This window comes from Muscardinus avellanarius, assembly GCF_963383645.1.
Source record: "Muscardinus avellanarius genome assembly, chromosome: 6".
Lineage (NCBI taxonomy): Eukaryota > Metazoa > Chordata > Mammalia > Rodentia > Gliridae > Muscardinus > Muscardinus avellanarius.
The window spans coordinates 103154182-103171312 of record NC_137791.1 but is presented as its reverse complement, the minus strand read 5'-3'; the positions used below and the strand labels follow the sequence as shown (position 1 = coordinate 103171312).

The window sequence follows — 17131 nt, the reverse complement described above, 5'->3', positions numbered from 1 at the left end:
GGTTGTGATAGCTTTTGACAGACTGGTTGGATGCATTTCATTACTTGTGCCATATTCGTTAGCTTTCATTTTATGGTCACTTTTTGTGGATTGATGTGTTTTTATCAGGCTTAACCATAACAAATGGCTGATGTCTGATCATTTGTGACAATGATGTCAATACTATATTGTTCAACCTTATGTTCAATAACAAAGCACCTCTGCAGGAGGGGAGACTGTGACCAGATTGTAAACTATAGGTATCCCAGAGTCAGGCTTCAGAATTCTGTCTACTAAATTCTCCTTATATCAACATCTAAGGTAGGCAGTACCTGTAGATAAGATGTGGGTAAAGGTCAGGGAGGCCAGTTATCTAACTGTTCCTTGGTACTAAATCTTGAGAATTCTTTTCCATAGAGGAGGCCCAAGCTTTGGAAAAGAACTTATGGTTTGGTCTTTCATTCTGCAAATATTTATAAGATATGAGTCCAAATCCAAGCTAGGTACCAGTTATATACAGTGTTAAATAGATGTCTCTGTTTTTGTGGAGATTATGTTATGCTAGGTATAAGGTGGTGGAGGAACAGGTAAATAAAAATGTACTCAATTATAGATTGAAAGCTGCAATAAAGTTAACTAATAGAATCTGGGATTGGAAGCAATTAGAAAAACAGATTAGTCAATTTGATGATGAGAGAAGGTTTGTTTGCAGACCCGAGACTTGAAGTTAAGATTTGAAGCTTTATAACAAGATCACTATAAACAAAGAGATCTTGGGAATTGGGCATTCTGAAAGTAGAGATTTTTATACATTCAAGCTTTTGTTGTTGTGCTAAGGTGGGAATGGGTTGCACATATTCTAGGAGCTGAAAGGAAACCGAGAAGAGATGAAGCTGTGAGGTAGGGCTGGAGAGTAAGGCAGGGCTGTTCCACATGGGGTCCTGTAGACTGTTGTAAGGAGATTGGTGTCTGATATAAGTAGGAAGCAAAGGTACTCAGGGTTTTTAACCAGGAGAGTGACAAGTAAAGCAATCATGTGTGACTTTGTATACGATTCTGCTGACCCTGCATGGAGAGAGAAGAGATGGGAGGTAAGCAAGAATGAAACAGGGGGATAGTGAACCCTGGCCAGATGGCCTTAGTAGTGGAGGTGATAAGAAGTAGGTGCATTGCAAGTAAACATTGCAGGTTCATCAACGGGACATTCTCATGGGCTGTGATGAAAAATGAGGAGCGAAGGTTAACTGCTGGAATGTGGATGCCAGTGAGTGGGTACTGGGTGGTGCCCTGACAGCTTACTAATTCTGGGCTTTAGCTTTAAGAGCCCAAATTGTTTCCAGGAGAAGATTTATATTATGGGTCTTAGAGGCTGCCTCATTTATGTGTTCTAATAAAATTCTTTGGCTTTTACTCTCACACCTCATAATTTCTTAACTGCTTAATTTTATATTTTTGAATATTTTTCCACTTTATCTTATTTTAAAATGTTTCTGGGGCTCTCTTTATCTTAATTTTTGTACTCTGTTATGGCTTTGGTTATAATGCCTTATTTTGCTAATATCTTTTTCCCAGTTTTTATTTTCTCAGTTATACTTATTTTTATTGAATATATTAATTTTTTCTTATATTCTTGGAATCTACTCTTAAATTTTAGAATATATTGCTTCAAATATATTTTCATTGCTTTTACTTTATTCTTTGCTTTAGTCTTTAGTATGTTATCTTCTATCTATGATCATACTTTATCTTATTAAAGGGCTGGTAAGGCCAGTAATCATTATGTGGAGACCTTTTCTCTTAGCCCATCTTCCAAGCAAAGGGATAGTATTTTTACTCTCTGGGTGACTTGCTTACTTTCTTTCTTTTTTTTTTTTATTGGTGCACTGTATTCATACATCATAGTAGGATACATATTTTTGTAGACATACATGCACACTTTTCCCAGTCAGCCCCCACCCAATCCCCACCCAATTCTCTCCCTATCCCTCCCTCCCATGCTTGGCTTAGTAGTTGACATCTAGTATTATGGCAATTTATCTAAAATTAAAAATGATAATCTCACATAACAGTTTCATTTGTCTGATACCAAGCTTTTGATGACTTAAAGATAACATTTCAATATTTCTTTTTGCTTTCTTTCTTACCAGAGAATATTTTTTTCTATTTTTTAGGTGAAACTATCATATATTTATATATTTATTTTTCAGAAAAAAATCTATCCTAATATGGAATATGGACTCTAGGTACCCAAAACAATCTTGAAAAAGAACAAAGCTAGAAGATATATATTTTCTGATTTCAAACCATATAAAGCTACAATAATTGAAACAGTGTAGTACTATTCTAAAGGCAGATATATAAACCATTGGAGTTAAATAAAAGCCTAGAGCTAAATTCTTCCCTATATTGTCAAGTTATTTTTGACAAGATTTCCATGAACATTTGGTGGTGAAAATGATAATCTTTTAACTAAATATTGTTAAAAAATAATAATTACATGGAAAAGAATAAAATTGGACCCTTACCTAATCCCATATACTAATATTAACTCAAAATAGATAATAGACCTAAATACAAATCTTAAGACTATAAACTTTTAGGAGAAAATCTGGGTCATAAAACCTCACAACATTGAAATTGACAGTGATTTCTTGGTTATGATTTCAATGACACAGGCAACAGAGGAGTATACAGACTCCCTAAAAAATAAAAAAATAAAAAAATTGTATAGCCAAAGACAATGTAAACAGAGTTAACAGTTACTAATAGAATGGGATAAAATATTTCCAATTGCTATATCTGAAGGTATATTAATATTCCAACTAGAAATCCTAAAAATTAACAACAATAAAGGCAAACAATACCATTTAGAGATAGGTAAAAGACTAACATAAATAATGAATCTCCACAGATAACCAATCTTAATTGTCTGTTGGATGGAAACTCTTGTTTCTCTGGTTCTGGTGTGTGTTACCTATTTCTTCTTTGTAGTTAATCTCTTTGAGTATTTTCTCTAGTGCTGGTTTTGAAGACATAAATTCCTTCAGTTTCTGTTTGTCATGGAAGCTTCTTATTTCCCCATCTAATTTGATAGAAAGTTTTGCTGGGTAGGAAATTTTTTGCTGGAAGTTGTTTTCTTTCAGAGTTTGGAATATGTTACTCCAAGCCCTTCTGGCTCTCATGACTTGGTTTGGGAAGTCTGGAGTGATTCTAATTGGTTTGCCTCTGAATGTCACTTGGCCCTTTGTTTTTGTTGCCTTTAAGATTCTCTGCTTGGCTTCCACATTGGTCATTTTGACAATTATGTGGCGTGGGGATCCTCTTCTCCGATCCTGTCTAAAGGGAGTTCTATAAGTTTCCTGGACCTTTGTATCAACCTCTTGCTCTATGTTTGGAAAATTTTCTGCTATTACTTCTTTGAAGAGATTGTTGATCCCTTTGGTTTCACTTTCTTTTCCCTCCTCTATTCCAATTATTCTTAGGTTAGCTCTCTTAAAATGGGCCCATATTTCTTCAATATCAGATTCCTGCTGTCGGATATTTTTTTCTAGATTAGAAACTATGAGTTCATTTTTGGATTGCTCATCTTCTAAGAGCGAGATTCTGTTCTCCATGTGTTCTAATTGGTTGTTTGTGCTTTGAATTGAGGCCTTTACTTCATTAATTGCATCCTTTATCTCTTTTTGGCTCTCTCTGAGTTCTTTTCGAAGTACCTCTATTATTTCTACAGTTATTTTCCTGATTTGATCTTCTAGAAATCTCTGATTTTCTGTTTTATCGGGTTCTGATGTTGTGGGGTTGTGGGCATTCGTTGCTCCATTGTTATTCCTCTTTCCCATGATTTCCGATGTTTGTGCCTTCTCTGGGTTCTTCCCTTGGGTCACTATGACTTCCCTTAAGGTGTTCTGGATCTCGAGTCAGTAGTATCTCGGACCCCACTACTCCTTTACTGGGTTTTATCACAGAGTCTCCGACCCAGAGAGTCGATAGAGGCTGCTTTAGACTGTGGGGGGGGGGGGTGCCAGGTTGCATGTTCTCCTATGGTGTGATATCTCTGCCACCGCCCCTCCCCCACTGGGTCAAGTCCCAGGGAGTACAGTACTGGGATTTCTCCTCTGTGGCCCGCAATTTGACTCACTGTTCTTGAGTACGCAGATGTAGCTGTACTGGCCTCGCTGAATTCGCTGCTGCTGCCGCCGGTGGCAATATGGCGCCACTGCTACGCCCTCGGCTATGGGGCTGGCGTTTTTCTTCTTGATTTTGATTTCTACTCTGAATCCCTGCAGCGTGTGCTGAGCTCGGCCACTGGGAGCTTTAGATGCTCTCTGCGCGGAGAAATCCCGCCTAGCTGTTCCGCAGTGGCTCACCTCGGCTTGCTGTAGCTGTCCCGTGAATTCGCCATTGCCTCCGGCAGTATGGTGCTGCTACCGCGTCTGCCGTGTCCTCGGGCGCGAGGCCGGTGTATCTCCTCTGTGGCTCTGTTCTCAGTCCGCTTTCTCTCTGGAACCTGGTTATTTTTTGTTTCACTGGTGATGGTGTTTTCTGGCTATGAAAGGCGCTGATTTTGTGGTAATGGAGATTTGTTGTTAGCGGGGCTCTTAAGCCCCGCTTTTCTCGGTCGCCATCTTCACGGAAGTCTAGGTCCTTTGTTTGCTTACTTTCTTTGACAAACAACTTGTGTTTCCATCCATTTGCTTCTGTGATTCTTGGGAAGAAAAATAAGAGACACACAGGTCAGGATGTCACTGCATAAGACTTCCCTGTTCACTAGTGACATAAATGAAATATTGGAAGAGTCTTTGAGATATTGACATGGCAGAATCAAAATTGTATGTTCTCTGCTGGGCGTGGTGGCGCATGCTTGTAATCCCCGCGCTTGGGAGGCAGAGACAGGAGGATCGCGCAGGTTCGAAGCCAGCCGTGCGCGCTGGCTTAGGAGACCCTGTTTCCAAATAAAAATGTAAAAATAGGTCTGGGAGTATAGCCTGGAGGTAGAAGGGCTTCCAGGAACCCCAGTACCACCAAAAAAAAAAAAAAAAAAAAACAAAAAAAAACAAAATTGTACGTTCTCTATCATCAGCCATAACTGTACATTTGACAAAATTTATAATACTGGTTCACAGTGGGTGATTAAAATAATAAAAGTAATAGCAATAATAGTAATAGATGTTATTTACTTAGTACTTGAATATGTTCTGTTTTGGACTATAGTTTGACATGTATTTGTACCATTGTTTATTCTCATATTATTCTTGGAGGTATACATTATTTTAAATATATTTATTAGTGAAAAAGCAATCTTAAGTAGAGAAAAACATGAAATAGGAAGCTAGATAGAACTACGTTTGAGATCTGATCCTTAAAACTGTTAGCTACATGATCTCAAATACATATTCTTGTAATTTTGACCTTTTATAATCTTTGTGTCTCAGTTTCTCTATTTTTAAGATTAAAGAATTTAAAAACACAACTTTCAGGGATACAGTGAAAATTAAGTACGTGATGCTAGCAAACATCTTTTTTATACTATTGGAGACTTCTCCCTGGGGTCTGTTGCTGTGCCATTGCTCACAATCTCTCCTATTCTGCCCCTTAAAACATCCTCCTGCGTTGGCCGTACCCATTGGCGCACTCAAAGATGAATCACAGAAACCTTGCAACTTTGAGAATATCCAAACTTGCTTTCTTTGGAGGCTGCAAGACAAAGGGAGATGACAAAAGAGTTCCAGGCTGTGTTCTCAATGGAGATTTAGAGACGCAGGTTGATTCTTGTTCCCTAAATAATTACTTTCTTGATTTGCCTCTCCAAATACGACAGAATTCTGGTATGTGGAGTCACTAGAGGAATAGAGGAAAAGACTCTAAAATGTATAAAATATTTTATTTCCTGGAAAAAACTTATTGGTTCCTGCTTTCCTTCTTTTCCTAAATCTCATAGGTAAAATAAGTTGTTAAATTTTGGGTAGCACTCAAGTATTTGATCAGGTCTCCAACTCTCTGTAATCTCATCTTTAATATCTCTCTCTTTCTCTTCTCTTTCTCTCTCTCATCTATCTCTATATCTTTATCTGTAACTAAATATGTATGTATATATGTAACACATAGACACGTATGCCTTAATCTGTACTGCTATAACAATATACCATAAGCTATCTAGCTTACAAACAACAAACATTTGTTTTTAACAGTTCTGGAGGTTAGAGGCTGGTAAGGGATACAAGCATACAGGCTACAGATAACTCTTTCCCTCTTTGCATGCGTGTGTGTGTGTGTGTGTGTGTGTGTGTGTGTGCATGTGTGTGTGTGTGTGTGTGTGTGTGTGTGTGTATTTGGCTACTAATCTATGTATCCACCTGTCTATCTACCATCAATATGAATCATAGGCTATTGCTTTAAGCAAGACATAGACTTGTCTCTCAAAAAAGCCTGAGTTGGTAGTGGTCCAGAAGTATAAATTTTTCTATTGCCTAAGTAATTCTTCTATTTTTATTGCAATTTACTTTGGAGTCAGCCATACCTTTTCAGTTAAAAATGGCTTTTTATTTTCCATATTGTTAAAAATTAAAGAGGGAAGGTATAAGATGAGAAGCTTGATTTTGAGGCTATCGCCTGGAGAATGTATACATTATCCCTGCTCATATCTAACTGACAAGGCTTTCCTCACATGGCTACATTTAACTACACTGGACACTGGAAAATGTGGTTCTTCACCAAATGCTATGCCAGAGTAAATTCCAGGCGATGCTCTGACTAAAGAAGAATGGAAAGTGGCAGGGCTGCGGGGATAATTACTCTTCATTATTAATAGGATAGTTCCAATAAGAAAGACCTCTGCAGCTAATTTAGAAAAAGAAAAAGTCTACAATGAGTTTTTCCAGTAGGATCTCTGAAATGCAGCTCAATGGGAAGTCCACAACTTATACTAATTTTCTGAAAATAACAAGAATAATGCAGTTTTATTCTTCTTACCTAGGTTTTATGTGTGTCAAAAACTACACTAAATAGTTGGCATGTGTAATCTCCTTTGTATTTTAAAATTCTGCATAATAAAAACATTTTTTCTCTTAAAAATTGAAGATTTGAGGAGTTAAGTGATTTGCAAAGGCCACATACCTAATAAGCAAAAGGAACAGGATTTGCCATGTGACTGAGCTTCCAATTTTTAACCTCAATGCTTACAGCCTTCTCAATATATCCCTTTACACAAACGACCCACTTTTCTTCAACCCAACATTGCAGAAAGATTCTCATCCTCCTCATTCCTGCTCCCTTTCTCTCTGTTTCTCTCCCTTTCAAATATATAACAAATAGACTCAAACAGGGATTAACTACACAAGAATAATATCATATGATTCATGACTGGTGGTGCTAGTTATTTTCTATTCTCTCTCCCAGATCCATTTCTTCTCCTCCTTGGGCTTCTCTGACCTTTTCAAAGGGAAACCAACTGCGGACCGCTTGACACGGGAGGCTTCACCCTCTGATTTCCAGGGGGCTTCAGTGAGAGGAGGCTGAGGCAGGAAGTCTCAGTGAGGCAGAATGGAAGGACTGGGACACTTATCATCATTGCGCCCATCCTGCTGGGGTGTGGTTCTGGCAGTTGCTCTTCCCAAGGCTACCTCTCTCATAAGGTTGTACAACACCACACAGTCCCCATGAACCTTAGACCTGAGGTGGTAACCACTGCTTTTCAAATGTTGACCTTACTTCACCAGGCCTGTGGTGTACTTAACCTGGTACACATTTCTGTAGTGGGGTCCTTCATTACATGTGTCTTAAAAATTGGACATATTGTCTATTTCCTGCCAGAATCCTGAAACTAGGCTGGTTTAGTATCATGAGTTCAAAAAGAATCATTAAGCCGGGCGTGGTGGTGCACTCTTGTAATCCCTGTGCTAGGGAGGTGGAGACAGGAGGATCACATAGTTTCGAAGCCAGCTGTGCTGGCTTAAGAGACCCTATTTCCAAATAAAAAAGTATAAAAATAGATCTGGGAGTGTAGCCTGGAGGTAGAACCCCAGTACCACCGAAAACAAAAACAAAAACAAAAAGAATCATTAAGGCTGGGTGTGGTGGCGCATGCCAGCATTTGGGAGGCTGAGACAGGAGGATTGCGGTTTGAGGACAGCCTAGCTACTTAGTGATGCCCTTTGCAACTTAGTGAGACCTTGTTTCAAAATAAAGAATAAGAAGATAGGACTGGGCATGTAGCTTGGAGGTAGAATGCCCCTGGGTTCCATCCCTTGTACTGCAAAAAAAAAAAAAAAAAATCATTACAATTAGGCGTAGTGGCACACTCTAGTAATCTCAGTACTTAGGAGACAGGAGATTAAAAGGTTCAAGGCCAGCCTCAGCAATATAGTGAGACTCTCAGCAGCCTAGCCAGATCACATTTGAAAGTAAACAGGGCTGGGGATGTAGCTAGAAGGTAGAATGTCTCTGGGTTCAATTAAGTATATTATTAGATAATTCAAGTGTCATTAGTTTTGTAGTGCCTTATGGAAACAGGAGGTCAGTTCATGACCATGAACTTCAGTGTATTGCAGAGAAGTCTTTCTAGGTGAGAACTAGGGGTAGTGTCTTCAATCTTTTTACTAAGACAATAAAATTAATAATATAAAAATTTTTATTGAATGTACTAAGCCACAGTGATGGAACTTTAGTAACCCACTTGTGTCCAAACATCTTTGGGTCCTATCTGGACTGAAAACCCATTCAAGTTGGACTTGCTTTTAATAATTGAAATTTTAATTGACATTTGATTGTCTAATTATATTTCTCAATTACTATCTTAATGTGAATGTTTCTCAAATATTTTTTCTTGCTGAGTAATTAAATGCCCAGATCGTCTCATGAAAACAATTGACTCAATTTTCTTCAGGAGTATCATTCAGTACATTTGTAACTATATTTATATTTTTGGCTCTTCAGAGAGCACTAGCTAATTGATATCTAAGTCTTCCATAATAAAGAACACTTTAATTATTTTATAATTTAGCTGAAGACCTTTATGTCCTAGAAAGTGCTATTTCAGGCCACCTGTTATTTTTAATAAATCACAAAATTCTTTCTTCTCAATTTCTTGCACGAGAAATAAGCATATACTTAATCTAATTACTCCATAAAGTTACATTCTATGTAAATTTAAGGTAGTCTCTCCAAAAATATCTCCCCAAACTCTTCTTGGCCATTATTATTATTATTATTATTATTATTATTATTATCATTATTATTATTTTAATTTTTATTTTTTTGCGGTACTGGGAATAAAATCCAGGGGCATTCTACCTCTGAGCTATACCCCATCCCTATTTTTTATTCTTTATTTTGAAACAGGGTCTTACTGAGTTTCAAAGGGCTTCACTAAGTAGTAGCTGAGGCTGTCTGTAAACCCCAAACCTCCCGTCTCAGTCTCCCAAATGCTGGGATTATAAGCGTGCACCATCATGCCTGGCTCTATTTATTTTTTCATTGCTTGTTGACTCTAGACAGGAAATATATGTGGACAAATTTATGTGTTCTTGACATTGATTCTTAGGGAATTTATGACCATAGCTACTAAGCTACTGCTTTTTGTGGGATTTCTATTATATGTCATCCATTGTTCTGCATTCTTATGAATCATTTCATGTAACCCTTAGACCACCATGTAAGGATTATAATTATCATTTTACAAAGGAAAAAACTGAGTCTTAAGAGTTTCAGTTACTTGTCCAGGTTAACTTAACCTGGAAGTGGTAAAGCTAGAATTTAATACTGGATTGTCTTATTTAAAAAAGAGAACTTTGATCCATCTTGAATTGACTCTTGTGCAGGGTGAGAAAGTGGGATTTATTTCCATCTTTCTGCATATGGTTAACCAATTTTGCCAACACTATTTGTTGAACAGACTATCTTTTTTTCCAGTGTATGTTTTTGGCCCCTTTGTCAAAATCAATTGGCTCTTAAGTGTGTGGATTTGTTTCTGAGTCTTCTATTCTGCTCCATTGGTCTATATATCTGTTTTTGTAGCAGTACCATTTTGTTTTTATTACAATGGCTTTGTAGTATAGTTTAAAGCATTGTGATTCCTCCTGCATATTTTTTTTTGTTGCTGAAAACTACTTTGGCTATTCTGAGATTTTTGTTGATCCAAATGAATTTGAGGACTGATATTTTTATGTCTTTGAGGAATGATCTTAGTAATTTAATGGGTATTGCATTAAATCTGTAGATCACTTTTGGAAGTATGGCAATTTTGATGAATTCAGGATGGATAAAAGACTTAGAAATCAGACCAGAAACCTTGAGGCCCCTTGAAGAGGGCATAGGTTCAACACTGCAACACATAGGCACAGATAAAAACTCTCTCAACAAGACCCCAAAGGCATAAGAAACTAAAAGGCGAATCAATATGTGGGATTGCATGAAACCGAAGAGCTTCTGTATAGCGAAGAAAACTACCAAGAACCTCAATTGAGAGCCAATAGAATTGGAGAAGATTTTTTTCTATCTACTCCTCCGAGAGAGGACTAATATCTAGAATATACAGAGAACTCAAGAAACTCAGCACTAAGAAAACAAATAACCCAATCAAAATATTGGACAAGTGAATTAAATAGACACTTCATGAAAGGAGAAATTAAAATGGCCAATAAATGCATGAAAAAATGCTCAACATCATTGGCAATCAGAGAGAGGCAAATAAAAACTACCCTGAGATTTCAACTAACTCCATCTAGAATGGCAATCATTCAAAACACAAACAACAACAAATGCTGGTGAGGATGTGGGGAAGTAGGAACTCTAAGACATTGCTGGTGGGATTGCAAAATAGTGCAACCACTTTGGAAAACAGTATGGAGGAGTTTCATAAGAATGGGAACAAACTTACCATATGATCCAGCAATACCACTTCTGAGTATCTACCCAAAAGAAAGGAAACTAAACTACCAAACTAATGCATGTGTATCTATGTTCATAGCTGCACAATTCACCATTGCCAAATTATGGAACCAGCCAAGATGTCCATCAACAGATGAATGGCTTACAAAACTGTGGGATATGTACCCAATGGAACTTTACTCAGCCATAAAGGAAAAACACAATTACATCATTCACAGGGAAATGAATGGAACAGGAGGAAATTATTCTAAGTGAGATTAGTCAGTCACAAAAAATAAGGAATCCGATGCTTTCCCTAATATGCAAAAGCTAGAGAGAAATGGGTAACAGGAGGTACTCTAGATGAAGAAGGAGGAGCAAATAAGGCGACCTAACTGAGGGGATGGGAGGGGGGAAGAAGGAAACTCTCTAAAGCACATGATGTACTTAAACAAACATTTCAAAGTCAATCACTAAGCCAAGCATGGGAAGCAGGGATGGGGAGGGAATGGGGCAGGAATTGGATAAGGGCTAATTGGGTGATGGGTGCATATATGTCTACACAAGTCTTTTATCCCATTAAGATGTATGACTACAATGCACCAATAAAAAAATTTAAAAAGTAAAATAAAAAGAGCCAGAGATGTAACTCAGAAAAAAATAGACAACTTTACCAGTACAGTCTAAAAATCTTTTTATGCAAAGGTGGGGACATAATGGGCACATAACTAAGTTACATAGAACAGCCTTCCTTTTCTAGCCCAATTCCCAACACTGCATTTCTTAGTGACTTGGTACCATTTTCATATAATTTAGTACTGACTTAAGCAGAGATGGCCTTCTACAACAAAGATGCAAAAAATACACCCATGATCATCTGTTTGATGAGAGAGCTTTATTACACAAAATCAGAATTGTCCCTTATGGAAAATTATCCCTAACAACTACACTGAAAATAGTGGCTCAGCACGAATCATACTAAACTAAGATCACTATCCTTGGCAGGCATTTTCTAACACTAAAGGCCTATATTACAAAATTACATAAACTAAGTCAACTAGTTTAGTTAATTTTGCAGTTAATTCTTCCTGCAGGGGCACAGAAAAAAAACATGCTTTTTTCAGAATGAGGTTATTCACTGAAGCCATTACTGTGTTTTTGAAGACACTGGTGTAATATTGCTACACCTGCTTTGAACAGTTTCCAGGTCTAAGTGTTAGGTGTAGAACTTCAGGGACTCCATGCAGCTTGTTCATGTACTGGAGAAGATTCACGCCTGATTCCCAAAGTAAATTTTAGCTGTGTCAGCAGGGCTCAGCTGGCCCATCACCAGCCAGAGTCGATGTAATTGCCCATTTCCGGTGGGCGAGGATGCCGCACATGCACACATTTATCCAGCACATCCTCTGGCATTATTTGTGCTCAGTTCTGTTTGAGCTCTTCAGCTGCCAAAGCTGCCATCTGCTCTTCTGATTACATAGCAGAAGGCTTCTTTATCTGCGGTGTTAGGTTGTCCCAGCCTCCTGGTTGTCACCAGAGAGTAAGACCAACCAACAGAGGGTAGCCCCCAGGGGCTTGCTCTTCAGTTTCCAGTACATGGTCAGCTGAGAAGAGTGATAGGTACAGGAAAGAAAGTGTTCAGTGTTCACTGCCTCACTTTTCTAGCTATCTGGCATTTTTGTCACAAAATTATATCAACATTGTTTCTTGTACTTCACCAAAGTGTATTTTTTTTGGGGGGGGTACTAGGGATGGAACCCAGGAGTCTTCTCCCCCTCGGCTACACCCCCAGACCTATTTTATTATTATTATTATTTTTTGAAACAAAGTTTAGAGAGCCTCAGTAAGTTGCTGAGACTGGTCTCGAATCTGTGTTCAACCTGTCTCAGCCTCCCAAATACTGGGATTCCGAGCTTGCACCACGCTTGGCTGCTTGATTCCTTTTTTAAATTGAATCATCAGTAGTCATTAAAATAAATAGCTTTTAGCCAGGCTTGGTGCCACAGGCTTGTAATCCCCCTGAGTTTGGAAGGCGGAGACAGGAGGATGGCGCTGGTTCCTAGTCAGCCACGCTGGCTTAAGAGACCCTGTTTCCAAAAAAAAAAAAAAAATAAAATAAAAGGTCTGGGAGTGTAGCTCAGAGGTAGAAGGGCTTCCAGGAACCCCAGTACCACCACCAATAATAATAATAATAATAATAATAATAATAATAATAATAATAGCTTTTTAGAATTCAATGCTATATATATTTTGGAAAAGAATGTTGAATGTTGATGACATTACTATAGTAAATACTTACAAATTGCTTATTGCACACAAAGTACTATGTACTGAATGTCAGAGCACCTGTACTGACCCTCAATTTGCTGTATAGTGAGGGAAATGTGATTGAGAATACAAGGGAGGAAATAAATGATTTTGTTGGGAAATTCAAGGATATTTTATTGAGAAGAGAATTAAATTGGTATTGAAGTATATATGAGAATTTTCCAAGAGATTGTAGATAAAGGAACAGAGAAATATTTTAGGCAAAAGATGGGATATATGCAAAGGGATAAAATCTCATGGATGTACCTGGGATATCTAGGAGAAGGAGAAAGATTTGGGATGTTAGGTATTAAAATATGGAGATAAAAAGATTGATGCAATCAACAATTAAATCAGTTTGGATTTCATTCTAGTCACTAAAAGATTTTCTAACAAGTGTGTGTATGGGTTACGCAACTAAATAGTAACAAAAATATCAGGGATGTCTTTAAGAAGTTAAGGAGGAAAATGAGCCTGGTTAAAGCTAGCTGGGGGATGAACACTTGTACTAGTTTATTCAAGAACCATTTCTAGCCGGGCGTGGTGGCGCACGCTTATAATCCCTGTGCTTGGGAGGCTGAGACAGGAGGATCACACCGGTTCAAAGCCAATCTCAGCTACTCAGTGAGGCTCTCAGCAACTTGGTGAGACCCTATTTCCAAATAAAATATAAAAAATAGGTCTGGGAGTATAGCCCGGAGGTAGAAAGCCTTTGGGTTCTACCCCCAGTACCACCCCCCAAAAAAAAAAGTTTGTTTCATCTGAGTACTGGATGAGAATTGAATTTAGGTCTCAATCATAGCTATCATTTTGGGACTTATTTAGGACATTTCTGTGTCCTGTATTTCTATTCATTTTTTATTTTTTATTATACTAGGATATAAATCTCTTATTTCAAGTTGTTTTCTTAGTAAGATGAGGTGGTATATGAATAAATAAGAATAAAATAACATATAATACATATATGTACACATTCATACATGTATATGTACACACACACACACACACACACACACACACACACATATATATATATATATATATAGAAATATATTAGGTCCTTTACTGGTATACACAATTCATTTAATTGTAAATCACTAAGGCATACTATGAAATATAAAAAGGAAACAGGGCTTTTCCTAGCTCCTCTGCACATTCATTCTGAACAAGGAGCCATGATAGTGAAAGTTTTCATTCCCTTAAACTTGTTTGGCACCTTGTCAAAAGTGAGTCCTAACTATAGACTTGAAATATCTATCAAGGTAGGAGCAACTTGCACCATTTTTTTCACTGCTAATAGAACTATGTTCTCCCAGGAGTCAGGCCTGCATGCATTCAGAGTAGAAAGAGCACAGGTTTTAGAGTCAGCGTAGCCTGAATCTAAGATCTGTGAGGGGTTTGTACTGAACTGAGAGAACCTGCCATGCTCATTCTTTCCAAACATTAGTGCCTATAGTTTAAAAATTAGAATGACAATGCTTACTTTGTATCAATGATTCAAAGAGTGTATGTCTGTAAACCACTTAACACATTACTGTTATTTCCAGGATTATGTTAATATTAAGAAAAATGATTCTGAATCAATTAAAAATGAACCAGAAACATTTCCACAGATATCCTAGAAGTCTTGGTAAAATATACTAGATAATAAAATAATTAAATAGTTTCTACTAGTACAGAATTGAATAATGAAATTATATCTAAAAGCTCACAAACTTATGTATGATATTCATAACCAAATACTAATTAGGAAAAAGTTGTTTCCTAAGCATGTCAAAGCTTAAGGAAATACTTTCTATTGTTGACAGGTGCACACGTTTTTTTTATAGGCCAAATATTAAGTGGAGTATCCTTGATAGAAAAAAGAAAGGAAATGAGATCTTTATAATCTTTAGAACACAGTGAAACACAGGTCAGATTCAGATTGAGAAATATCCTGATGAATGTTCGAAACCACAGGATGGGAGAGATCTACAATTTACGATTAGGCTGAGATCCCCTTTCTTTATCCACTACTGCTCTTAGGATCAAAGCCTGGGATTCTTTGATTTTCTTGTCCCTTGCCCCCAGATTGCATTTAGGCTCAGCAGTGACAGAGGTGTGGGACACAGCAGGAAACACAGTGTATGGTGGCCACTGTCACTGATGAGCATGTGACATAGAGACCAGGGGCCTGGTTCTGAGGAGAGATCTGAGGGCATGTCTGGGAGAGTTCTGGTGTGCATTAAGTAGCAATAGAGAGAGGGTTGTAGGTATTTAGCTGCCAGTTCTCTTTCACTGGGGAAATTTCCTGTATCTGTCAGCATTCTTGCAGCTATAACTTAAAGATTGACCATGTAGCTTAGAGGAAAGAATATTTATTTTCTTACAGTTTCTGGTTCATTCTTGTGAGGCCAGGGACCTTGTATCTCAGAGCATGGTGACAGGAAGCTGAGAAAGGGAGGGCACATGGGCTGTACTCACATCATGGAGGCCAGAGGCAAGAGAGTGGGCAGGGGGAGGAGAACCAGATGTATATAATCTCCAAGGCCACATCTCCAGGGATCTACCCCCTCCAGCTAGACTCTACTGGCCTACCAGGTACCACTCAGGTAAACCCATTACAATGGATTTATTTACTTTTGGGATTACAACCCTATGACTCAATTCTATCAACTCCAAACATTAATAAATTAGCTCTTTAGGGAGCAGTTTATGTATAACTATAACACTTCCCAACCTCGAGCATTCATAAATAAATTGTCCACTAGACACTGGAGTATCTTCAAGATCGGGACCATTATTACGCCTTTCACTACATTGCTCGAGGTGAGAAAGCGTGCATTTTTGCTCTAGGTAAAATCGACTTCCTTCCTGGTGATGCTGTTGGAATTGTCTGGCGGAGGCAGAGCGACTTTCATGTGTTTAAGGGTGATAAAATAGGTTCCTTCTTGGCATATCATTGAATTCTACATAACTGACTAAGGCACAAAGCTGTAATAAAGAAAGAGCTGGGAAGCAGCACATGAGAGCTCTTCTGGTACATTCGTTTTGTTTGAAGTCATTGCTGGGCATTTTCTTTCATTTGAGAAAAATGAAGTCTATATTCTCCTTACTGCTTTACTTTATGTACCAAATTCCCCAGAGGCTTTCCCCAATTTAGCTTAGCTAACATTTCAAAGAAATAGGACGCAACAAAACTAAAATATTTCCAGTTATTATGAAGTTTTAGGCCTTGGTGTTTTGTCTTGGTGTTTCATTACTTTTGTTCTTACTTTAGGTGTGTCATGTCCATATTCCTGGTAAAACTACCAATATATAAAATAATATAACTTTCTTTGTAGAGCTAAATCTATTCTTTGAAGCCTTGTGCATTTATTCATAGAGTTTTTTTTTTTTGTGTGTGTGTGTGTGTGGTGGTACTGGGGTTTCTGGAAGCCCTTCTACCTCAGGGCTACACTCCCAGACCTATTTTCTTTTCTTTTTATTTGGAAACAGGGTCTCTTAAGCCAGCGCAGCTGGCTTCGAACCTGCGTGATTCTCCTGTCTCCGCCTCCCAAGCGTGGGGATGACAAGCGTGCGCCACCACTCCCAGCGATCATAGAGTTTCTTTTTTAACATGTAGTCTTGAAATTTCTGATGACAATTAAGACGGCATGAGTTATATTAGAGAGATTGAAGCAAAATAAAATGAAAAACTATAATCTCCTAAGTAGCACTACAGAATTGCCTACATTATCTTAGAAGCCTCATCCTATTTTTCTGGTCCCGACCAAATGCCACTAATCCTGGAAAGTCCTCTCTACTCTCAGTAAGCCCATCTTTTTTCTCTATCACGCATTTGGCATTATTTTTTATGCTACATCACAGGTTAATTTTTTGTTTTCATAAAAATATGTTGGGGCTTCCATAAGAATTAAGACCATTTTTATTTTCTAGATGAGTCAGTGTTTTCTATCATGCTTAGCAAATATAGGAATCCAAAATTCTAATGTAGAAGCAT

The 17131-nt window shown here is 37.8% G+C and overlaps 1 protein-coding gene across 1 annotated transcript in view; it reads left to right on the top strand.

The window, feature by feature from the left end:
* GRXCR1 (glutaredoxin and cysteine rich domain containing 1) overlaps positions 1-17131 on the top strand; it is a gene marked incomplete at both ends in the record, with an annotated part of 130737 nt that overhangs the window by 105013 nt on the left and 8593 nt on the right. The window lies entirely within an intron of this gene.